The sequence below is a fragment of the Felis catus genome, chromosome A2 (assembly GCF_018350175.1).
Source record: "Felis catus isolate Fca126 chromosome A2, F.catus_Fca126_mat1.0, whole genome shotgun sequence".
Taxonomy (NCBI): Eukaryota; Metazoa; Chordata; class Mammalia; order Carnivora; family Felidae; genus Felis; species Felis catus.
This window is the reverse complement of record NC_058369.1, coordinates 133,555,456-133,577,613: the sequence shown is the minus strand read 5'-3', so window position 1 is coordinate 133,577,613 and position 22,158 is coordinate 133,555,456. Positions and strand designations below refer to the sequence as shown.

General features: G+C 37.7%; 1 long non-coding RNA gene across 1 annotated transcript; it reads left to right on the top strand.

Moving 5' to 3' along the window:
* Positions 1-1,295: 1,295 nt before the first annotated feature.
* Positions 1,296-4,191, top strand: LOC123381282. Its single transcript, XR_006588120.1, has 3 exons — positions 1,296-1,394; positions 2,649-2,750; positions 4,059-4,191. It is a non-coding gene; the product is annotated as an uncharacterized LOC123381282 (long non-coding RNA).
* The last annotated feature ends 17,967 nt before the right edge of the window (positions 4,192-22,158 follow it).

Genomic DNA, 22,158 nt, shown 5'->3' with positions numbered 1-22,158 from the left:
AGGTCATGATCTCGCGGTTCATGAGTTTGAGCCCCATGTCGGGCTCTGTGGTAACACCTCAGAGTCTGGAGCCTGCCTCAGATTGTGTGTGTCCCTCTCCTTCTCTGCCCCTCCCCCACTCACACTCTGTCTCTCAAAAATAAATAAACATTAAAAATATTTTAATATAGGCATGCACAGAAAAATGAAGGGAATTGGTTAATCAGCTTAAAAATAAAATGTGAATGGCTGTTCCTTCTTTTTTAAGTCTTTAGCAATAAAAACCGTTCAAAGATATCATGTATTGGTTTGCTCTGAAAGGCATTATGATGAAAAGATTGGAACAATGTTAGATATTGCAGATGGGGATTTTGTAAAATAAAAGAGAAAAACTTGGTGTAAGTTTATTAAATATTTGTTGAGCTACAGTAATACGGTGGGCATTGTGGAACATTTAAATGTGGTTCCTGGCCTTGTTTTCGTATTATCTTCTTTGGGTTTTTTTGTTAACAGATCTGACTAGCTCCTGCAGCTTTGAAAAAGAATTTAAAGCCCATAAATTTCACAAATCCTAAGCAAGAAGCATATATTAGTTCTTCAAAGCATATTGGTATATTTTTTAACTGCGGATTTTAGCTTTCATGTGATAAAAGTTTTAGTGATTTCCTTACCATGTCTTGTTAAGGCTTAAGTTCCTCATTTACATATTTGATGTCTCTCAGGAGACAGACAAGCTTCAAGTTAATTATCTATGTAGCTGTAAGAACTCTTGTTTCCTGGTTAAGAACTCTCCAAAAGAAAACTAATAGTTATTAAATGTTACACTGAGTCACCAAAAGTAATCAGGGTACACAATGAGAGGCACTAAACAGACACTTAAATTTAATAAAAACCTCAACTTTTTATAAGATAAATGAAATATAAATCAATTAAATCTCTTACGGTAATTTTCAGAGAAAACAGCCAGCAGACACCAAACAGCTCAAATCTCTGCTCTAGAAAGTGATTAGGCACTGCTGGAGGCTTGAGGAAATTACTGTAAAATTCTGTATATAGACCCAGTGAACTCAGATTTGTAATAGAATTGTAATTAAAGAAATGCCATATCAAAAGAAATTTTAGTATTTCCTCCACTGAATGGTGTTTGTTTGCATGTATGTGCACTCACATGTACATGCATGCATGTAGATATATGTAGATGTTCCATATGTACATGTATGCTTTATACTGTTCATAAACATATGCTTTATTGTATATAATGACTAAATAATATATGTACACAGAAATGATAATCTTTGAATCTGAACGTCTATTAAGGAGCAGTTTCATGGAATGATAACAAGTAAGAGAAGAAAGAAGGGCAAGCATAAGATAGACTTGAGTTGCAGTTGGGAAATTGGAACCACAGCTATCAGGTGAGTTAATTAATCTGGGTATCGTTCAGTAAATGAAAGTGTGCCATCTATTTCACAAGGGCCCATTGTGTCTTGCATGTGAAACAAATTTACCCTGTTTGATTAAGGATTACTGATTGCCTCCAATTTATTATATGTATCCTATAATTAAGTCACAATGAGTTCGAATGAAATGGGGATGGTCTCCTCCACAAAGAAGACAACAAGCTCATTCTAGGAAGACCTTGGGGGTCATTCAAGAAGCAATTAAATGTTCTCCAGGGTGCATTAGAAGGAAAAGAGCCTGGTGGGCTGAACGGCCTCTCCTTATATTCCAGCCTTCTCAATATTCTCCTGCTTCTATGGAGACAAATGAAACTATGTCATAAAATAACTCAAGGCACTATCGGCAAGGAAAACAATGCTGTCTGCTCTTATATTAAGAAAAACATTGCCAAGAAAATATACTACAAAGAAGAAAAGAAAGGTGTGTGAGCCAAAGTGACACCCCATGTCAGAATCTGTTTAAGGGGGGATGGGGAGGTCTAAACAAATCAATGCACTCTGGAATAGTGTGAGTGATCTTTGAGAAATATACATCAATTATTTTTTGTGTGCAGGTAGCAAATACCTAGTATAAAATCTTTTTGGCAAGTGAGATTCAATGAAAAGGGCCAAGATCAGTATGTGTTGTGCCTACAGATATATTTCTCCATATTTTAGAAATGTTCTTAACAGTGGACACTACAAAAGAGAAAACAGTGGACACTACAATACAGGAGACTTGTTAAAAATGGCAAGGGAGACATTATTCAAGATACTGAATTATTATATTTCTGGGAGATTTACATCTCAAAGGGCAGAGAAAGAATTTACAATTGCAAGGTTTTTTGTTTTTGTTTTTGTTTTTTAAGCAAATGCTCTAAGAGAAGAGAAATCAGCAAGAAACCTAGCTAAAGTCCAGGCAAGCTTGAGACCATTCCAGTCAGTAAACTATTCTGAAATTAGGATGAGAAGATCTCACACAGAATTGGAAGCATCCCTGCTTGAACCACCCCCTTCATAAATGTGTCTCTTTGGGAAACACATGCACTAAAACGTGATAGCCTGCAAAGAGTTAATATGAAAATTTAGACTACTGTAGGAACTAAAATATAATTAGAAAATTAGTTTTCGCACATTAAAACAGTTGATTCTGTTTACATATAAATCAAATTTGAAAATCTTACCAACTAATAAGTGACCCAGAAGTTACAAAGACTTTTCTGTTTTCAGCATAGACCCAGAAGGGGCACACTTGTACATAGAAACCACATGTTGTAATGGAAAACTAAGTTGCAAATGGAATCTGAAGAACTCAGCCCAAATCTCAGCCACGTAAGTCATTTGTTCCATAGACCTGGGAAGATTGTTTATCCTCTCTGAGCTTTATTTTTCTCATCTTCAAGGAAAGATAGAAGCCGCCCTGCTTCCCACACTGTAGCTGAGAGAATGCCTGAAAACATGTAAAATGTGGAATCAAAAGGGATACCAGAGAGAAAAGTAGAGGTCAGGTTAGAATGGACCTAAAAGATGTATTTAGGAATTTTTTCATAAAACCTAAAAGCAATAGGAAACCATTGGAAGGTTATCAAGCAAGAAAAGTGGCATAGTATCATCTTCATTTGCAAACAGACTGTTGGCTGTGTGGAGAATGGTTTAGCTGAGCATAATACCAGGGACAACAGAGTATTTCGGTCTGGGGGGCAGACCCAAGGGTGGTAAGTACTAAAGCTGAAGCAATTTGGAAGTTCTCTTTAAGACAACGAATACAATATTCCAAGACCAGGGCATTTACAAAGCCTGTGATAGAACAAAACCCCGATGTTGAAGCGTCATTAGCTTAGCAGTAAATTGGCCTCTCTGAAGGCTCTTGAAGTAACAATATGGACTTGATAGTGGTAAACTGATCCAAGATTCTTAAAGTGAAGATGAGGATATTGGGCAGATTCAAGAGATGGAAAGGGGCAGAATTAGTAGGACATGATGCCCAATTATGTCAAGAGTAAGAGAGAAGGAGTCAAGATGCCTGGGTTTCTGGCTGAGCGGATTCAGACTTGTAGGTGACGGGATCGGCCTCAGGAAGAAGAGATCACCTCTTCTCTTACACCAGAAGGGGAAAAGGAAGCTTAAGTGTGGATGTACGGATGAGGATTTTGTTGGCATGTTAAAGGGTTCCCACACCTGAGGGTGAAGCAAGTTGCAGTACAAGAGGGCACAGTGTCAGAAAAGAAGGAGAAAGCAGCATTGTCAGTGCTGCAGAGAAGACAAGGAAGGGGAGGGCTTACAAATGTCTTTTGGATGAACAACTTTGTGAAAGAGCAGATTCACAAGGCGGTAGGAGTGAAAGGGGGATGACAGAAGGTGTGGATGAGGAAGTGAATACAACATAGAATGAGGACACGCAACTCTCCGGAGAATTCTGGTGGGGCAAAGAAGAGTGACAGAGCCACAGTTAGAGAGGAATGTGGGGTTGAGGAGGCATAGAGACAGAAGAAGTGATGATAACTAGGTGAGCAGGTGGGAGACTGAAGATATAGGAGAGACTAGTCATCTGAAGAGCAGCTTCATATGAAAGGATGAGACTCAAAGCACCATGAACAGGGTAGTTCTCAAGTAAAAAGTGTATCTCTTCTGATACAACAGGAGATAAAGAGGAAATAATGGTTTGCTGGCTTGGGAAAGAAAGGTAAGAGAGTTCCTTTTCTTTTTTTAAAGTTTATTTTGAAAGAGAACACGTGCGCATGCACACAAGTCGGAGAGAGACAGAGAGAGGGAGAGAGAGAATCCCAAGCAGGCTCCACGCTGTCAGGGCAGAGACTGACATGGGGTCAAACTGACAAACTGTGACATCATGTCCTGAGCTGATGCCAAGAGTTGGCACTTAACCAACTGAGCCACCCAGGTGCCCCCCTTTTTATTTTTTCTTTCTCTTTTCCTATGAAGCTAGAAGCAAACTCATCTGCCAAAAATGAGAATGTGGAAGTGAGGGTGGGGCCAACAGAAGTCAGAAGCTAGTGAAGAAGATTTGAAATAGGCACCACGGGAAATAGAGGGAAGCTAAACAGGGGCACCAGAAGAAATGCTGGCAGCATTGATGACTAAGGGACATTAGGAAACATGAATTTTGGTGGCAACAGTCCATGAAGTTGTGTGTGTGTGTGTGTGTGTGTGTGTGTGTGTGTGTGTGTGTGTGTGTGTGTGTTTCTAACAGTTCACCAATTAATGTGCCATTATGAAGAAAGTACCTGACTGTATTGATCCAGTGTTGGAATTTTACCAGGTAGATGAGACAAAAAGACAATGGGTTAAGGATTCTAGAGATACAGACAGCAGTGTAGTTAAAATAATGGACTATGGTATCCAGTCAGGATGGGGAAGAAGGTAAAGGGAAGAAGGTAAAGGTGTAGGCTGATACCAGGAAAACTAATAGAGCAGTGAAAAGATTGGATGTCCCTAAGCAAGTAAAAGTTGAAAAGAGCATTAGTAATTGGATGAAGAGTTAGAAGGGCAGTCAAGTTGTAATTAAAGGTGGAATGTTTTAATGTGTTCTTTCAGAGGAGTCATTGCAAGTGATTCCAGTGCCCAGAATGCAGTCATAAATTGTGTATCTGAAATAAACTGGACAAAAAGGCCATTGTAATGAAGACATAGAGAAAATGATATAATTGTTGGGTTAAACATCAATATGAACAGCAAAGTTATGGTGGATGATGGAAGGAGCTGGATTAAGAAGGGAAATTTGTAGTTAGGGCGCCTAGGTGGCTCAGTCGGTTGAGTGTCCGACTTCGGCTCAGGTCGTGATCTCACAGTTTGTGAGTTTGAGCCCCGCGTCGGGCTCTGTGCTGACAGCTCAGAGCCTGGAGCCTGCTTCGGATTCTGTGTCTCCCTCTCTCTCTGCCCCTAACCCACTCACATTCTGTCTCTGTCTCTCTCAAAAATAAATAGACATTAAAAAAAAAAAGAAGAAGAAGGGAAAGTAGTAAATCAGGTCGAAACACCTGACTGGCTGGTCATCTTAGGTTGGTAGAGGAAATAAAGAACTTCAAAGGACTGAGTGTTTTCATTTGAGACAAAAAGATCCAAAAGGGGTACTGGGCAGGGAGGAGGGTGTTACCCAACCCTAAGGTATGTAGTGTATGAGGGAATGAGAAATCTCAGTGTTATGAGCCACCTTGGAAACAGTATCTGTAACACACTTCTAGGTCTCTTGTGATCAGGAAGGAAAAAAAAAAGTTATATGAAGGGTTTGAGGATGCAGGGAGTAACTGAGGACTCAGGTGGCACACTGAAAAGTCCAGAAGGATGCTGCAGTGGAAAGCAGTAAGGCAAGGTGAGGCACAAAGCAGTCTGGGATGAAGATTCCAGAGACAGAGAAAAGGGTTTCAATTTAAGAGAATCTAGTGACAGCAGGGAGACGAGGCATGGCGTGTTTCTTTTTGCCCCAATTTTTCTGATAAAAAACCCCATGGGCGGGCAGACAATGGGCTAATCCCAAAGGCATTTACACAGATCATCTCCAGTAGAAGGGACAGAAAACAGAGAAATAAATCGGGTTCCTGGAAAAGGGGGGTGACAGGGAATCAAGGGTGGATTTTATGTGTTCACAGTTTTGCTTAGGAGGGGCCCTGCTTGTCATCTCTACACAGCTTTGTTAAGTCTTTCTGTGGCTCAAATAATAAACAGAATGACTCTCTTTGATTTATGTGTATTTTAAAAATCAGGCTTTCATACGTTAGATCTAAAATAGAAAACAAGAAATGTCCAGTTATTTGACCTTGTTATGCAAGCTTTGGTCTTCGGCAGCACACTCACTGTCGGGAACCTCTTACATGAACTCACCCATTCAAGTCACCCTGGCCTGGCCTGTTTCCAGAGCACATTATTAACTTTTGTGCCTCTGTTTCTTTGTTCCTTGTCTAGAATATTCCTTATCTTCTCTCTCTTTACCCAAGCCCTACCTTCCATCTGGGTCAGGCGTTAGCACCTACTCATCCAAAAACGCTTTTCTGAGGACCAGCCCTTGGAGATTTTTCCAAACTCCGAAGATGTGATGATTTATACGCTTGTGATTGATACAAACAGATGTAATGATCCACACAGATGTTCCTTTGTCTTGTTATTTTATCATCAGTGAGTGTGCACCGCCTCTCCAGACTGTAAGCGCCCCGAGGGCAAGGACCTTACTTAACCTGTGCTGATTTGCATCCTTGCTTCCCAGCAAGACGCTTTCCCACTACAGAGCTGCAATTAGATGACTGTGTTGCAAGACAACCTCTACTTGTGAATTTAGTCAGAAAAGCCTGAACTAAATAAAGGAGACCTCTCCGGGAGGAATTTCAGGTTTCATAACAAGCTGGTGAAACATTTATGAACAGAGTAGCTTTTCTACACCCCTTAAATTATACAAGTTAGGTATAGGACCAGCCCTGGCAGAAGAGGGGTTATTAAAAATATATATTTAAACATAAGAATAGTTATGGGATATTATTCTTTTTAAAAAAAAGTCTTGGGAACAGAACCCCTATTAAGAAAATAACCAGGTTAGTAGTGAAGGATTTGTTTGAGTGATGCCGTGTATGTTTACAAGACTAATGACGTCTGAAGAATTGATCCTAATAACGGAATAGAATTTGCTTTTTATCCTGAGATGTCCTTTGAACAGCTGTCTCACATCAGAGTGCACATCTGTGCTTACAAAAGGGGAAAAAATCAAAGAGCAGACAAGTAAAGAGGCCACCAGTGTAGTCATGAGCACTTTCTGTTAGGCAGCTGCGGCTGGACCTCTCTCCCTGGAAGGTAAGGAGGGGGTTGCGCGGCTAGCTTGGGAGGTCACTGTATCAGCTCCCTATTCCTCTCCCGGGGCTCTCCTACCTGGTCTCTAGCTATTTCAGGAATGACAGTTGCACGAAAGAAGCCATCTCCCCAGAAGACAGAGGTCACGTGAGCTGTGCAGATATTTTTTTTCCTCTACATCCTCTGTACCTTTCTTCAGGGCATAGTCTAATGCTCCCGATAAATGCTCCGCCCAGACCTTACACCCAAGGTGACATGTAGGATCAAAAATAAATAAATATGTAAGAATCCAAGAAATTTAGCAGCGAATTAGCATCTAAAATTGGGAAATAGGTTGTTTCCTCTGGGGCCGTATCCTCTGAGTTTTTTGACACAAATTTCAGGCAATAAAAAAATAAATGGAAACGAATAGGGCTTAATTTATAAATTAGGTTAATTTAAGAACCAAAAGAGACAACAAATGCACAAAAAATTGAAATGTAGAGCAAAAAAAAAAAATGCTTGGGGTTTCTATGAAGCCACAACTTTAATACTGCAACAATTCTGAAATGTTACTTGTTTTACTATTTGAAAGGCACAAAAAGAAAGGGGCTAGGAAGGAATGGAAAAATTTTGAAAATAATAATGCTATTCACACAACAGGGAATGCACTTAAACTCCTGCACTGTAACAAGATTGCTATGATCCAAGCAAATACACACACTTCCCCTAAGAACTTTGCTCTGAGGCTGTCTGTCTGAATGTACTACACAGTGTCTTCTCCTCTCTGGCTACTGTCACAGAATCAGATCAAGAATTATGAACATTTCTCAAAAGTTTATTTTCCTTCCTCTTTCAAGAAAGCAGAAGCATCTTTAAAAATCTTGCTCACATTTCAGTTCTGTAAATCTAAATTCAAGTTAAAAATGAAAAAATAAAAAGTTTTACTGACACTGGGGTATGCTTTTTGTCCAAAGGCTGAATTTGGTTTACTACATCATGGAAGTGTCCAGATCTCTCTCACTTGAAGAAAGGCTGTAGCATCTACTGAAGTTCAATAAGATCATGTTGTCTTGTGAAAAACTGGTGGAGAAAATGTAAGGTCTGTAAAAGAAAGTGTAAGTGAAAATCTTTGTGACTTTGGAATGAGAAAGTGCTTCTTAATCAAGGTCCAAAAAGGTCAGCAAGATGAAGACTAAACCAAAATTTGGGATTTCTGTTCATCAGTTACCATAGACTAATGGTTGAAAGGACCAGGAAAGTTGAAAGTTTTCAAAAACAAAACTTGACTAGGGATTAATATCTACATTCTAAAAGAAACTTCCATAAAAGACAAGGAAAAGACAGGAAACCTGACAGCAAAACGAAGGAGCAAAAGACAGGAAGAGGAATTCATGGATGGGAACATAAACAGCCAACAAGTATTTGTAAAGATGCTCTATCTGACTAATTACCAGAAAACAAATGCAAATTAAAGTACCACTTCATATTTGGCAGATTTATAAAAACTTAGAAGTTGAGTAATACCATGAGTTAGCCAAAATGTGGAAAGAAAACTAGTACAGTCATTCTGAAGAACAATCTGGCAGCGCTTAGTGAAAATTGAGTGGTATAGCCAATGACCCAGCAATCCTTCTCCAGGCATATCCCTGGAGAACCTCTCACACAATTGCTTAAGGGGACATTTAGAAGAACATGTGACATTAGTGGTGGTGGCAGAGTTTGAATCAAATAAGATCACTAACAGACTAGATAGATAAAACATGGTGAATGCACACTGAAAAATGTTATGCCTTGCTTAGAAGCAATGAACTAGAAATGCAAATAGCAAACTTGGATAGATCTTTGAAACATAGTGCTGAGAACAGAGAAACAATATAAGATCTTCGGTATCATGCTGCCTATGCTAGTTAAGAAATGCATAAATACATAGAATATAGTGTATAAAAGAGAAAAAGGAAAGTCTATGGGGATGAACAAGGGGCTTTTAAAAATTCAGAACTTAAATGTTGTAAATTATAATTAGAGTTAGGTCCATGTTTAATCTTAAAACAACATAGTGATCATTATAGTGAATAACATTCCCTACTTTGTAGTTATGGGTGGAAAAGTAAACTATCAGTTCCCAGAGTGCATTCTATATCAAAGGAGGATCCACAGCTCTGTAGACCAGGATTCCTTGGGTCTCACCCTTCTCAATTATGCTGCAAGAAAACACAGACCAGGGGTGATCTGAATCAGGGACAAGATGCTATGGGTTGGATGGAAGCTTTTACCCCGGTGTCCTCCCAAAATTTATCATCCCAAATTTTTTTGATAAAATTAGTAAAACTTACTAATACCCATCATAAATAAAGTCTGTAATGTAAGAGTCATATCATGTTATAAAAAATATCTCCGTAGTGGAAAAGCTTTTCACAGCTGATAACTAATCATATAACAAAATTTATTAAAATGTATTAAACTTTTGTAAACATAAGCCAACATAGTCTATATTGTAAACAGACATGCCATGAAGTAGAAAGAGGTTCTGCCCTTGAGAATTTCAAAATGCAATAAGAAAAATTAAACACATAAAAGGATAAGAGAGAGATCACATATGAGAAAGCATTTAAATAAATACAATATAATCCTGTAGTGCATATTATGTTGACTACAATACAATGAAATTCCTTCTATAAATCAATCAGCTACATAGAAATAGAGCTGCTTTTATGATTCTGTCCCATACTTTATGTACTTTATGTATTCCAAAGAGATACTTGAGGTTAAGAAAGAAGTCTGAAGCAGCATTCAAGTTCATTCATACAAAGTGAGGTAAAAGTTGATATAAATTTGGAAAATAAGAGGTATAATAAAATTTAATAAGAAATTTCCCTTGAACATTAGTGCTTAAGGTAAATTAAATTAAAATTTTAATTATAAGAGGAAGAGAAAGTAGAAGGTGTCATTATAGATTCTGAAGAGGATTCAAGATATTTTAAGGTTGATGCTATTGCTTCCTGATATTGTCTAATCTCACTACAAAAGATAAAACTTTCATTTTATTTAATGAAGATATTTCATTAGTTCTATTCTTGTACTTGCTTGACTTGACCGGGGGATCATATGGGATTCCCAGCTAGCAAAAAGAAGAGAGAATCAAAGTAAGAGAGATGAAGTTTTTCGATGGCAATAACTGAGAAAAATCCAAAGGAAAAAGAAATGAAGACACTGCAAGTGGTAGGAGGCAGAGGAGTTTTAGAGAGTAATTCTCTGAGTCAAAAGGTCCTGAGTCAAACCCTTGCTTTCTGGTGGGTAGAACTCGGGCAAGGTATTTACGGCTCCACCTCGTCCCTAGTCCTATAGTGGATATTTCTAGAAGATGAGATGGGGATAAAGACTTTCTTTTTTACTTCATCCTTTTTTGTACCTCTGTACTGTTATTTTATATGTATGCAGTGTTACTTGGTATTTATAGGTACGTATACTTATATCAGATAAAATGAGCATGGGCCATTTTATGTCAAAAATAACTTACTTTAAAATACATTTATTTGCTTTAAAATCAAGAAGAAACAATAAATAATACGCAAATTAGAATTAGAAAGTAATTAGAACTTAATTATGAAATAGTTGACAAATATACAGAATTGACACGAAAGGACTTTCAGAAACTAGGTTGTAACTAGTGTGGTTTTTTTTGTTTGTTTTTGTTTTGTTTTGTTTTTTGCTTTTTTGGTTGGTGTTGGTGGTGGTCACAGTTTTTGCATGAGGAAGGAAAACATGGTTAAACAGTTTGTGTACTGCACAAAAAGTCTCAGCCAAGGCAACAGGGCAGCTGGATCCAGCCCAGATTCCCCTGGCCAGTCTGAATATATCCCCTATCTTTAATGGAGTACATTTTCTAATTCATTCATAAGTAGCCCAGAGTGCCATTATGGTGCACTGATCCTGTTTCCCACTTAAGTTCCAGAAGAGGTTTTAAAAATCCTCTTTTTTTCCTAAAGAGCCAAGAACCACTTAGCCAGAAAAATACCCTCTGTTGCTAAAGAGCAGACATTGAATCTGGTGATATGAACAAAGGGATAGTTTCTTCCATACTGTGGTTCGTGGGGGGAAAAGTGACATGAAATTGGCTGGGCTCGTGGATGCTTCAGTACATCACCTCTGTAACATCTCAGCCTCAGTTTCACTGTTGACCACAGGTTATCGAATTATACCTTAGATTCTTACTCTGTGGGCAGGGACAGCAACCACTTTCACCTGTTGGAAGATGTGACTGTCAGTGAACTAATATTCCAAAACAAGATTCCCTGCCAATCCCAGTTGCCAGTACTGTTCTCAAAAGTAACTGATAACACTAGAAAGTAACAACTAGTAAGTTGTCACTAGTAAGTAACACTCTTGGACGGATGATACCATTTGTCAAAATGAATTTATAATTTTGTCCTCTCAGTGTTTTAAATATTTGTTGGACCTTGGTTCTAAGTATGAACTCTGAATCCTGCTTCCTCTTGATCAGAACAGTGACCCTGGGCTCAGTGGTAAATTTTGAATTCATCTAAAGTAAATGATAAAGTTCCATTCTTTCCATATTGGTGTATTATTGAGTATTTCTATATTATATTTACATATCTCCAATGTAGAGTATATGTAATTATTTTAAACAGAATATTTAATCAATCCAGATAGGACACTCCCTTATAGAGCATGAGTTAATGTATTGGTATTTGCTTTCTTTTTCCTAAAAGCTCCTGGTCATTAAGAACTAGGGGCATCTGGGTGGCTCCGTTGGTTAAGCATCCAGTTTCGGCTCAGGTCATGATCTCGTGGGTCACAGGTTCAAGCCCCATGTCAGGCTCTCTGCTCTCAGCATGGAGCCTGCTTCAGATCCTCTATCCCCCTCTCTGTCTGCCCATTCCCCACTTGTGCGCTCTCGCTCTCTCTCTCTCTCTCTCTCTCAAAAACAAACATTAAAAAAAACGCTTATTTTGCCCTGGGGCACCTGGGTGGCTCAATTGGTTGAGCATCAGACTTGATTTTGGTTCAGGTCACGATCCCAGGATTATGGGATCAAGCCCTATGTCAGGCTCCGTGCTGAGCATAGAACCTGCTTGAGATTCTCTCTCCCTCTGTCCCTCTTCCCTGCTCACGTGTTCTCTCTTTCTGTCTCTAAAAAAATTTTTTTTAAAAGAGAATTTATTTTGCCCTAATTCTTCTTAGGTATAGTCACAGTATGAAATACTCTACAAATCAGTAAATAACAGTATAATGAGGGGTTCCTGGGTGGCTCAGTCAGTTAAGTGTCCGAGTTCAGCTCAGGTTCGGCTCAGGGCATGATCTCATGGTTCATGGGTTCGAGGGTCGTGTCAGGCTTTGTGCTGACAGCTCAGAGCCTGGAGCCTGTTTCAGATTCTGTGTCTCCCTCTGTCTCTGCCCCTTGCCTGCTCACATTCTGTCTCTGTCTCAAAAATAAAAACAACATTATAAAAATAATAACAACAGTATAATGGTTAATAATGGTTAACGGCAATAGAGGCCTTGGACCCAGAGAAATCTATGTACATACTGCAGATGGAAACTTAACTGACTTAAATAAACAAGTTAATCAACTTTCATAAACCTCGACTTTCCTTTTTCTAAAATGGAACAGATATACTGTAAGGGCTGTCAGACAAAAGAGGCCTTTGCATAGTTGGTGGCTATTTTGCCACCAGAGGCAAAGACCTGCCCAGGGGCAAAGGTGATGACAAAGGGCAGTGGCAGAAGTAGGAGCAGTGGTGGAACCAAAATTTGTTTTTAATCCTCAATAACTTGGAGAATAGGTCATTCAGTAAATTGATGTTTAGCAAATTAGCTTTAGGCAAATTGGTCATTTGGCAAATTGGCTTTCAGCAAAAGAATTCTCAGTTCATTGGCTTTCTGTGATTTATTTTATGTAAATTGTTTCTCTAAAGTAATGTTTGAAATTGGACATGTCTTCTCACAAAAGGAATAATCAATGGCCTCAAGAAGAATAAGATTTAATAAAAATAATACATGTCAATAGTGATAGCTCTCTGTCACAAAAGAAGCAAGAAGTGTTGTCTGTTTCTTTTGGTTAGCAGCAACAAGTTTTAGGGGGAAATTTCTCTCCCTTGTGCCTGAGTGCTTGACCGGAATGGGAAAGTATCCCACCTGAAGATTTCTTTCCCCCCAGATTAACTTAAAAGGAGCATAAACTATGCCACATGGGAGAGCTGGGTCATAGCATGGTTACCCTCTGTATTTTGGCCACTTTCTTACTCAATACTGACATCTACCATCAAATGAGTCATTACTGGTCTATCACAATTATTAAGAAGTCAAAATCAACTATTCCTTTCACTTCTCCCAATCTAAATAGCCAGTCTACTGTCCATTGTCATTCATGTACTGTGGTTCTATTATGTTGCCAAACTATTTGAGCAGTTAATTTCTGAGGTTGAAATGTTAAGGTAGGATTGAGGGGGAAATTAATATTCAGGTTAAGAAATATTCAGTTGGCATTCTAGTGAATTTTTGTTTTGCTTTCTGAAAAGACGCCCCATCTCATTCCCTGTGGACTTTTCTGAAAGATACATCTTAAAACCAAATTTTCTCTATTTTCTAAAAAAAGCACGTATTTGCAGTTGTCCTTTTGTAACTTTCATAAGGAAAACTGAAATATACATATACCACCACCATCAGGAGAGAAACTTGAGGTTCAGAAAGAAAATACTGATAAAAGCAGCATCAATTCACCTTTGCAGACAGAAGCAGACCCTACTCCATGTCTTTGGGGCTGGATTCCAAAAACGATTACTATAAGACGTGAGCCCGTGACAGAAGCAAAGCCACCAGTTCTGTCTTAGAATATGTGAATGGATGCTGAGGGAAATCAATTTTTTCTCCAACAGAACTGGAAGAGACTATATAGAATGCAATCAATCAGAGAGACTAACAGAAATGAGAGACTAACAGCTATAAGGTTAGGCCAGATAGCATTATATCTGATTCCAGTCCTTCTTGAATATTCTTTGAAAGAGCTAACTACCCCAATATTTTTAACAGCTACATAAACCAATGAATTTCCTTTTTCTTAATCTGGTTAAATTAGACATCTATAAATTGCAATCAAAAGAGACCTGATTAATACACGCGTATTACCTGTATCTAAGGAATCAGAACTCATCTGCTCCCCTCCATCCCCCAAAACTGGTAGAAACCTGGTCACACCAAAAGCTCTATCTACCATGGGGCAGGGATTGGAGGAAGCACACTTACCAGAGAGTAAGACCTCAAAGAAGGAGAAAGTTGTTATGAAGTATCAACCACCATGATCTGGAAGGGACCAGAAATAAGTATGTTGCATAGCTGTATAAATATTTTTGTCAATATTTTTAGCTGATCAGCCTTTTGTGGAGGCCCCACCCAAATAAATAAAATGAAATGAAATTTAAATTAAATTAAATTAAATTAAATTAAATTAAATTAAATTTAAAAAGGATGTTTTCCCCTCATTAAGGCAAAATGTGTCCCTTCTTTGCCAGAGGATAACAAGGAATTCAGGTACTTCACTGTGGGATAGAAAGAAAGGGCTTTCCCTCATGGGTTAAAAACACAAAGCAAGTGTCTTCTTCTGCATAAGTGCACATTTTGTGTCATTGCTAAGGGGAGGGATGATATATTGTTAAACCACAGGCTGTCCCTGTGGAGCCCTTGAGCCAAGGGCCTGCTTCTATGGGCATATGAGGTCTCTCCTGAGGTCTGTCAGCCAAGCACTCACAGAAGAGTGATTTCTTTAGATCAGAAATGTGAAAGAAAAAAAGAGAGAGAGAGACACAATTGCATTTCTGTCTCTCCATCTTCCTATTGACTTTGAGACTTCTAGATGTTTTTGAAGGTGTTTCCAAGGGGTAGTGGTCAGATATGACTTCTGTCATGTAAGAACAGGCCACTGGGACCCAGAAAAGTGCTATCATATTCTGGTACTCAAATTCTAGCTGAAATTAAGTTCTACCTAATAAGCCAAATAGTCCAGTTTATCTACTTTTCTAATTTATTTACATTTGGCTATTCTTTAATAAAGTCCTGTCTGAATCCCTTACGTAAGCTACACTGAAGGTTATACATGCAAAGGCTACATAGTCATAGTTGGGTCAAAATGGAATAACCAGAAAATCACTAAACCCTCTTCTCAGAATCAAATTAGGAGCAGGGTTAGAGTTACAAGTACAGTAGGGGAAAATGTGGTAAAAACCCCAGAAAGAGGACCATAAAAATCCTGCCCCTTATTCTACATCTAACTCAGCTTTCTTATATCAACCTTGGAAAATCTTGATTTTATTTTACATAAAAGAAAAAAAACCTATTAATTCTAGGGACACAATACCATGCAAGTTTGAAGTTATAGAAAGTTTCTTAAACAGAACCATCAGGGCACTATAATTCAATGTATTTGCAGTTTATTTGGACACATACAGTGACATAATTGAAGCAACAACTCCACTACTATTTGTTAGTCTGTAAAGAACTAAGGAAAATAATGGCTAAAATTTTGTTTAAAACAAGTTAATTATTTTAACTATTGTAAAATAACAAATAAAAAGCTTTTTAATGAGTTCATCATGTTTGGGGGTATGTTAAATGTTATTTTTCAATTATATGATTAGAATAAAAAGTCAAGTTTCAATGCAGTTATTCCATTATTATAAATGAGAGCTAAAGTTACCATTGGCTTTGGCCAAGTTCTCTTAAAAAAATAATCTTCTAATGCATTATAAATTACTATAAATTCCTCTATAATTAATACTTGAGGATGCAAAATTGTATGCATTCATTATTTTCAAGTAAATTAGGGCATATTATATATAAATTCCCTTTTCTGTTATTGTTTTTGAAAGGGAAGAAAAAACAGCTGAAGTCTTGCTACACTGGGTTTTTAACTCTACCTGCTATGCAAACATGCACAGATATTTTTTAAAAAATGAAATGAAAACAAAACAGGCATTTTCTGGTCTAATGAGCTATTTCCATCAAAATAAATTCCCCAAATGGAAGCATTACAGGGCTCATGCTAAGCATAACAATAATGCTTTATGTATTTTCGGAGGCGCTGCAATATCTCGGTAACATAGGAACTGTGAAAGCCAAGCATACAGCTGCAGCAAACGTTCTAACAACTGTATTCTTCACTTCTAATCAGAGCAGCACCCGGGAGCCCTCAAAACAAGCAACATGAATAAAGGCTGGAGGGGAAGGGGAAGTTCTCCAGCACTGGAGTCTCCTACTGCTTGAAATAACAGGCCCTTTCAGTGGGTCGGGTTCTATTATCTGTTATATAACGTCTCAAGTTTAGTTATTTCAGTGGGATAGGAAGATTTTCAGGTGGATTTTATTCAGGTTCTTCACAAAATATACTGCCCAAATTATGGAATACCATGATGAAGGCAATGAAGGATGGCATTGAATAAATAAAGTAGTATTCTTTGATTGACTGCCCAGCCCCACCGACCTCTCGGTGTTGTAAGGATCCCCTGAGATAGAATATATTCAAACACTTAGCAAACATTCTAGACGTGTGGTCAAAATCAGGGCTGGTTAGATGTCAGTTAGTGTGATTTGGGGGTGAGTGGTCACTGGAAAGTATACTCATGAGTCTCTGGGTGCTCATAACATAACTTCTTACTTTTGATGCTGATTACATGGACATGTTTAGTTTGTAAAAATTCAGTGAGAAATACACAGATATGTGCATGTTTTATGTATATTATTTTTCAATAAAATTTTTCTTCACAATATCGTTAATGGCAGTACTCAAATGGCTACGGGGGACTAGTCAAAGCATGTAAGTACAAGTGCAGGATGGGCTGGCTTCCTTTGAATGGATGAGGGAATGCCCCATATGAAGGGACATATTGCCCAGTGCCATTATTGGTGGGGGCATGAGATTCACAGGCCCTGTGGTTCCAGGCTCTTAGGAAAGGACAAACATTTAGCTTCTGCATGTAGAAAAATCACTATTTTAAAATGTAAGCAAACATTCAAATACGTAAAGCTCTGTGAGCTCTCAGGGGCAAGGAGATTAGCTGTTCTCGACCACAGTGAGAGTCAGCCCCTGGCATGCAAGCCGTCAGATGTGATGTGGCAAAAAGAGGGAGTTATAGGAAATACCCTTCACTGATAAGTTATACAACGAGTGAACTCCTGGAGAATACTTCCCAATATCTTCACCAATGGCTCTGGCAATATTATAACTGGAAAAACTTTCCACCTAGGCTTATGGGCTACTTCTGGACAAAAACACATGACAAATAATACTAGATGGCATCCCCTCCTACCCACAAAGTGGTATATTTTTAACTTGGTTTCCTTGTGAATCTTGTAACATTTGGAAATATCGTGCAAAGGGATATTGTGCAAATGGATACTGTGGAATGTGACATCATTGCCTCAACCATCCCTTCATTCTTTTTTTAAAGTTTATTTATTTATTTTAAGAGAGAGAGTGAGTGGGGGAGGGGCAGAGAGAGAGAGAGAGAGAGAGAGAAAGAGAGAGAGAATCCCAAGCAGGCTCTTCACTGACAGTGCAGAGCCCTACATGGGACTGGATCCCATGAATTGTGAGATCATGACCTGAGCTGAAATCAAGAGTTGGACGCTTAACTGATAGAGCCACCCAGGTACCCAGATAAGGATGTGGTTTAAAAACTGAAAGAAAGCAGGAAAGATGGAAGGAAGGAAGGATGGAAGGAAGGAAGGAAGGAAGGAAGGAAGGAAGGAAGGAAGGAAGGAAGGAAGGCTGAAAAAAGAAGAAAAAAAGTTGAGTCTGACATGTTCAGGGCTTAGTAATGACAAAGGGGGTTAGTGGAATTCTAGGAGGACTCGGGAACATGTCTGAAGAAACTAGTAAAACAGATGTTTGCCACCCCTTGTGGAAATCAGAAAGAGGTATTTTTCTGTAGCTGTTGATGTCAGAGTTCCACCCTTTCCTGCCCTACCTCTCCTAGACCCTCTTGTGTGTGGTTCAAGATGATGGAAATTTCTGCATTCAATGTCAATATTTGGTTAGATTAGTTTTTCATAAAACCATTGTGTACCAACCAGTAATTTCAGTGTTTTATTTAAGCTATAAGAGTTTGAACTTTCACAACCATTAAAGCAATCCTTTGAAGATAAGCCCAAATTGAAAAAAAAAAAAAAAAGGAAGGCATGCAGGCCAAATAAAATAAATCACAGTCATCTTTGAGAAGTTGCAAATATTCCAGACTCTCTTCTCCCATACTACATTTCCCCTTTCCCTTCCCTTAATAAGGTGGAGATGGCTGAAAGAGGACTCTAGCCAGGTCATTCGAGTTACATTCATTCCCTACCTAACTTCAGACTAAAGTGACTTTTACTGTGTTTCACAAATATACACCTACTACTGAGTAAAAACATTCTGCATATTTATGACAATAGCAAATAGAAATGTTTTATTTATGACATTTCTCCTACTGTCTTGCCTCTAGGAAAAAGTTTTTTTAATGAATTTATTTGAAATTGTCTATATTTTCAAACCACGACTAATGCATCATAAAGAGTTGAACATAGAGGATATAAGGCATATTGCTATAAATTTTTGATGTGTAGCCGAATTTTTTAAGAGAGAGATCAAGAGTGGGGGAGAGGGGCAGAGGGAGAGAAGAGAGAGAGAAGGCTTTTTAAATTTTAGCCAAAGTGTACTTACAATATGGATGAATGAGAAGCATCCAACAGGCACAATGTTCCTGGTTCTTGAGGGCAACTGATTTTGGTGATTCTGTTCAACAGCAGCTCTTTCCAGTTACAAATGGAAGATTTCCGGAGGGATGTGTGGTTGACAATTTCTCCTATTCTGTACAGTCATGAAAAGAAGGTTATGTCAGTCACTGGAGCCTGTGTGAATACCAAATGGACATTTGGCCATGAGAAAGCCAAAGTGGTTAAGTGTGTGAAGAAGTACCTACTATGGGATCTTGTTAGAAAAGAGCAGAAACAATTTTAAGTGCAAAAAAGCAAAAGACATTAGACAATGGTGAAACATGAGTGTGTAGGCTTTTGTAGTAAGATCAGTATATCCTAATAATAACAGGAACAACAAGCAGACACTGAGTTACTGCTAAAGACAGTATGTAAACCTCTGAAACATGCAAAGCAACAGGGACTGAACTAGTCCCAGGAGAAGCAGCATCTAAGTTAGACTAAGCAACATAGACAGTATGGGGCACTTTAGAAGAAAATGCAAAATCACGGGCAAAACGATGCTACAGTTTGACAGAGGCACACATTGAGCAAAACCAGGAAAACATTGTAAGCACATCCTCATCAGTAAGAAGATACTGATAAAAAAATTTATTTTTACAGTTACTAGTCACCAGCCTCCTATTTCCAAAAGGATTTGGTGCCACTAAAATTCAGCACACTTATAAATTATACTGTGATCATTTGTAATTTGTTGTATATTTTAAATTGAGCTGAAAATCTGGTGAAAATACTCATATACATTGATATGGTTGTTGATAATTCATTTCTATTTAAGGACTCAGAAATTGTCAGTGATACACCCATAGTGAACAGACTCATTGAGCATTACTTTGGCTGAGACAGAATAAATGAAGATAGTGTGGTCATATGCAGTGGGTATAGACAATGGCATTAAAAGATCTTGCTAAAAATCTTGACTTGGTTAGTAACAAACTACTTCTGAGACTTTGTTTTTTAACCATCAAAGAAGATAAAGGAATCTTTACTTATCTCATGGTTGTGTTTCAGGATCAAATAAAATAATAGACATTAAAAACACAAAATGCTATATAAGGGGTATTATACCCATTAATGCAAATGTTACATATTTAGTGCCCATATTTATTGGATCCCCATCGTGACTCAATTACATGCAGTGTAGATTACTGGGAACATATTGTTACCAGGCATTATTCTACGCTCCTTACATGTGCTAATCTATTTTTTTCATGACTATCTTCTGAGATAGATGCTATTACTATTTATCCTAATTGGAGGAAAATATAAGACAGAGAAAAGTAAGATAACCTGACCCAGCTCATAGTTAAGAGAATCAGAAAACAAAGTCAGTCTTCCCTACACTTATCTCAGTAAATTATTTGTATTCTGCTTATAATATTATAAATGTTCAATGAATACTTACACAATATTTTTAAGAAACTTTTTTAATATGAGATGTAATTGGCATACAATGTTATATTAGTCTCAGGTGTATAACATACGGATTTGACGATTCTATAAGTTACTCAGTGCACCCGTCACCCCATATAAAATTATTAAGATAATATTGCCCATATTCCTTCTGATGTACTTTTCATCTCAGTGATTTATCTATTTTATAACTGGGATCTTGTACCTCTTAATCCTCTTTATTTATTTTTCCCTTCCCCCAACCTCCCTCCCCTCTGGCAACCACCTGTTCTCTATATTCAAGAGTCTGTTTTCATTTGTTTGTTTTGTTTTTTAGATTCTACATGTAAGTGAAATCATACATGTTTCTCTTTTTCTGTTTGACTCATTTCACTTAGCATACTACACCCTGGGTCCATTAATATTGTCACAAATTTTTTTTATGCCTGAGTAATATTCTATTGCATGTACATACCACATCTTTGTTATCAATTTGTCTACCAATGGACATCTGTGTTGGTTCCATATCTTGGCTATTGTAAGTAATGCTGCAATAAACATAGAGGTGCATATATCTTTTTGAATTAGTGTATTTGTTGCGCTAGGTATTTACACTACCCAGTAGTGGAGTTGCTGGATAAAATGGTATTTCTATTTTTAACTTTTTGAGGAACTGTTTTCCAGTGTGGCTGCACCAATTTACATTCCTACCAACAGTGCACAAGGGTTTCCTTATTTCCACATCTTTGCCAATACACTATTCCTTATCTTTTTGATACTAGCCATTCACACCTCTGGTGTGAGGTGATATTTGATTTTCATTTCCCTGAGATTTGGTGATGTCGAGTATCTTTTCATGTGTTTGTTGGCCATCTGTATGTCTTCTTTGGGAAAATGTCTTTTTAGGTCCTCTACCTATTTTAAAAAATCAGAATTATTTTTGGTGTTGAGTTGTATTAAGTTCTTTATATATTTTGGATATTAACCTCTCATTGGATATATTGCAAATATCTTCTCCCATTCAGTATGTTGCCTTTTCATTTTGTTGATGGTTTCCTTTGTTGTCCAAAGCTTTTTATTTTGGTGTAGTCCCAAGAGTTTATTTTTGCTTTTGTTTTCCTTGCCTGAGGAGAAATATCCATAAATATGTTGCTAATGCTGATTTCTATAAGATTATTTCCTGTGTTTTCTTTTAGGAGTTTTATGGTTTCAGGTCTTACATTTAGGTCTTTAATTCATTTTGAGTTTGTTTTTATGTTTGGTATAAGAAAGTGGTCTGATTTCATTCCTTTGCATGTAGCTATCCAGTTTTCTCAATACCATTTGTTGAAGACTGTCTTTTCCCCATTGCATATTCTTGCCTCCTTTGTCATAGATTAACTTACTATAGAGATGTGATTTTCTATCCTGTTTCATTGATCTGTGTGTCTATTTTTGTGCCAGTACCATACTGTTTAATTATTATAGCCCTACAAGGATATATCTTGAAATTTGGGATTGTGATATCTTGACTTTTGTTCTTTATCAAGACTGTTTTGACTGTTTTAGGTCTTTTGTGGTTCCATACAGATTTTAGGATTATTTGTTCTAGTTCTGTGAAAAATACTATTGGTATTTTGATGGGGATTGTATTGAATCCATAGATTGCTCTGGGTAGTATAGATATTTCAATGATATTAATTCTTCTAACCATGAACATGGTATATCTTTCCATTTCTTTCTGTTGTCTTCAGTTTTTTTCATCAGTGTCTTAGAGTTTTCCGACCTATAGTATAGATCTTTCACCCCCTTGATTAAATTTATTCCTAGCTATTTT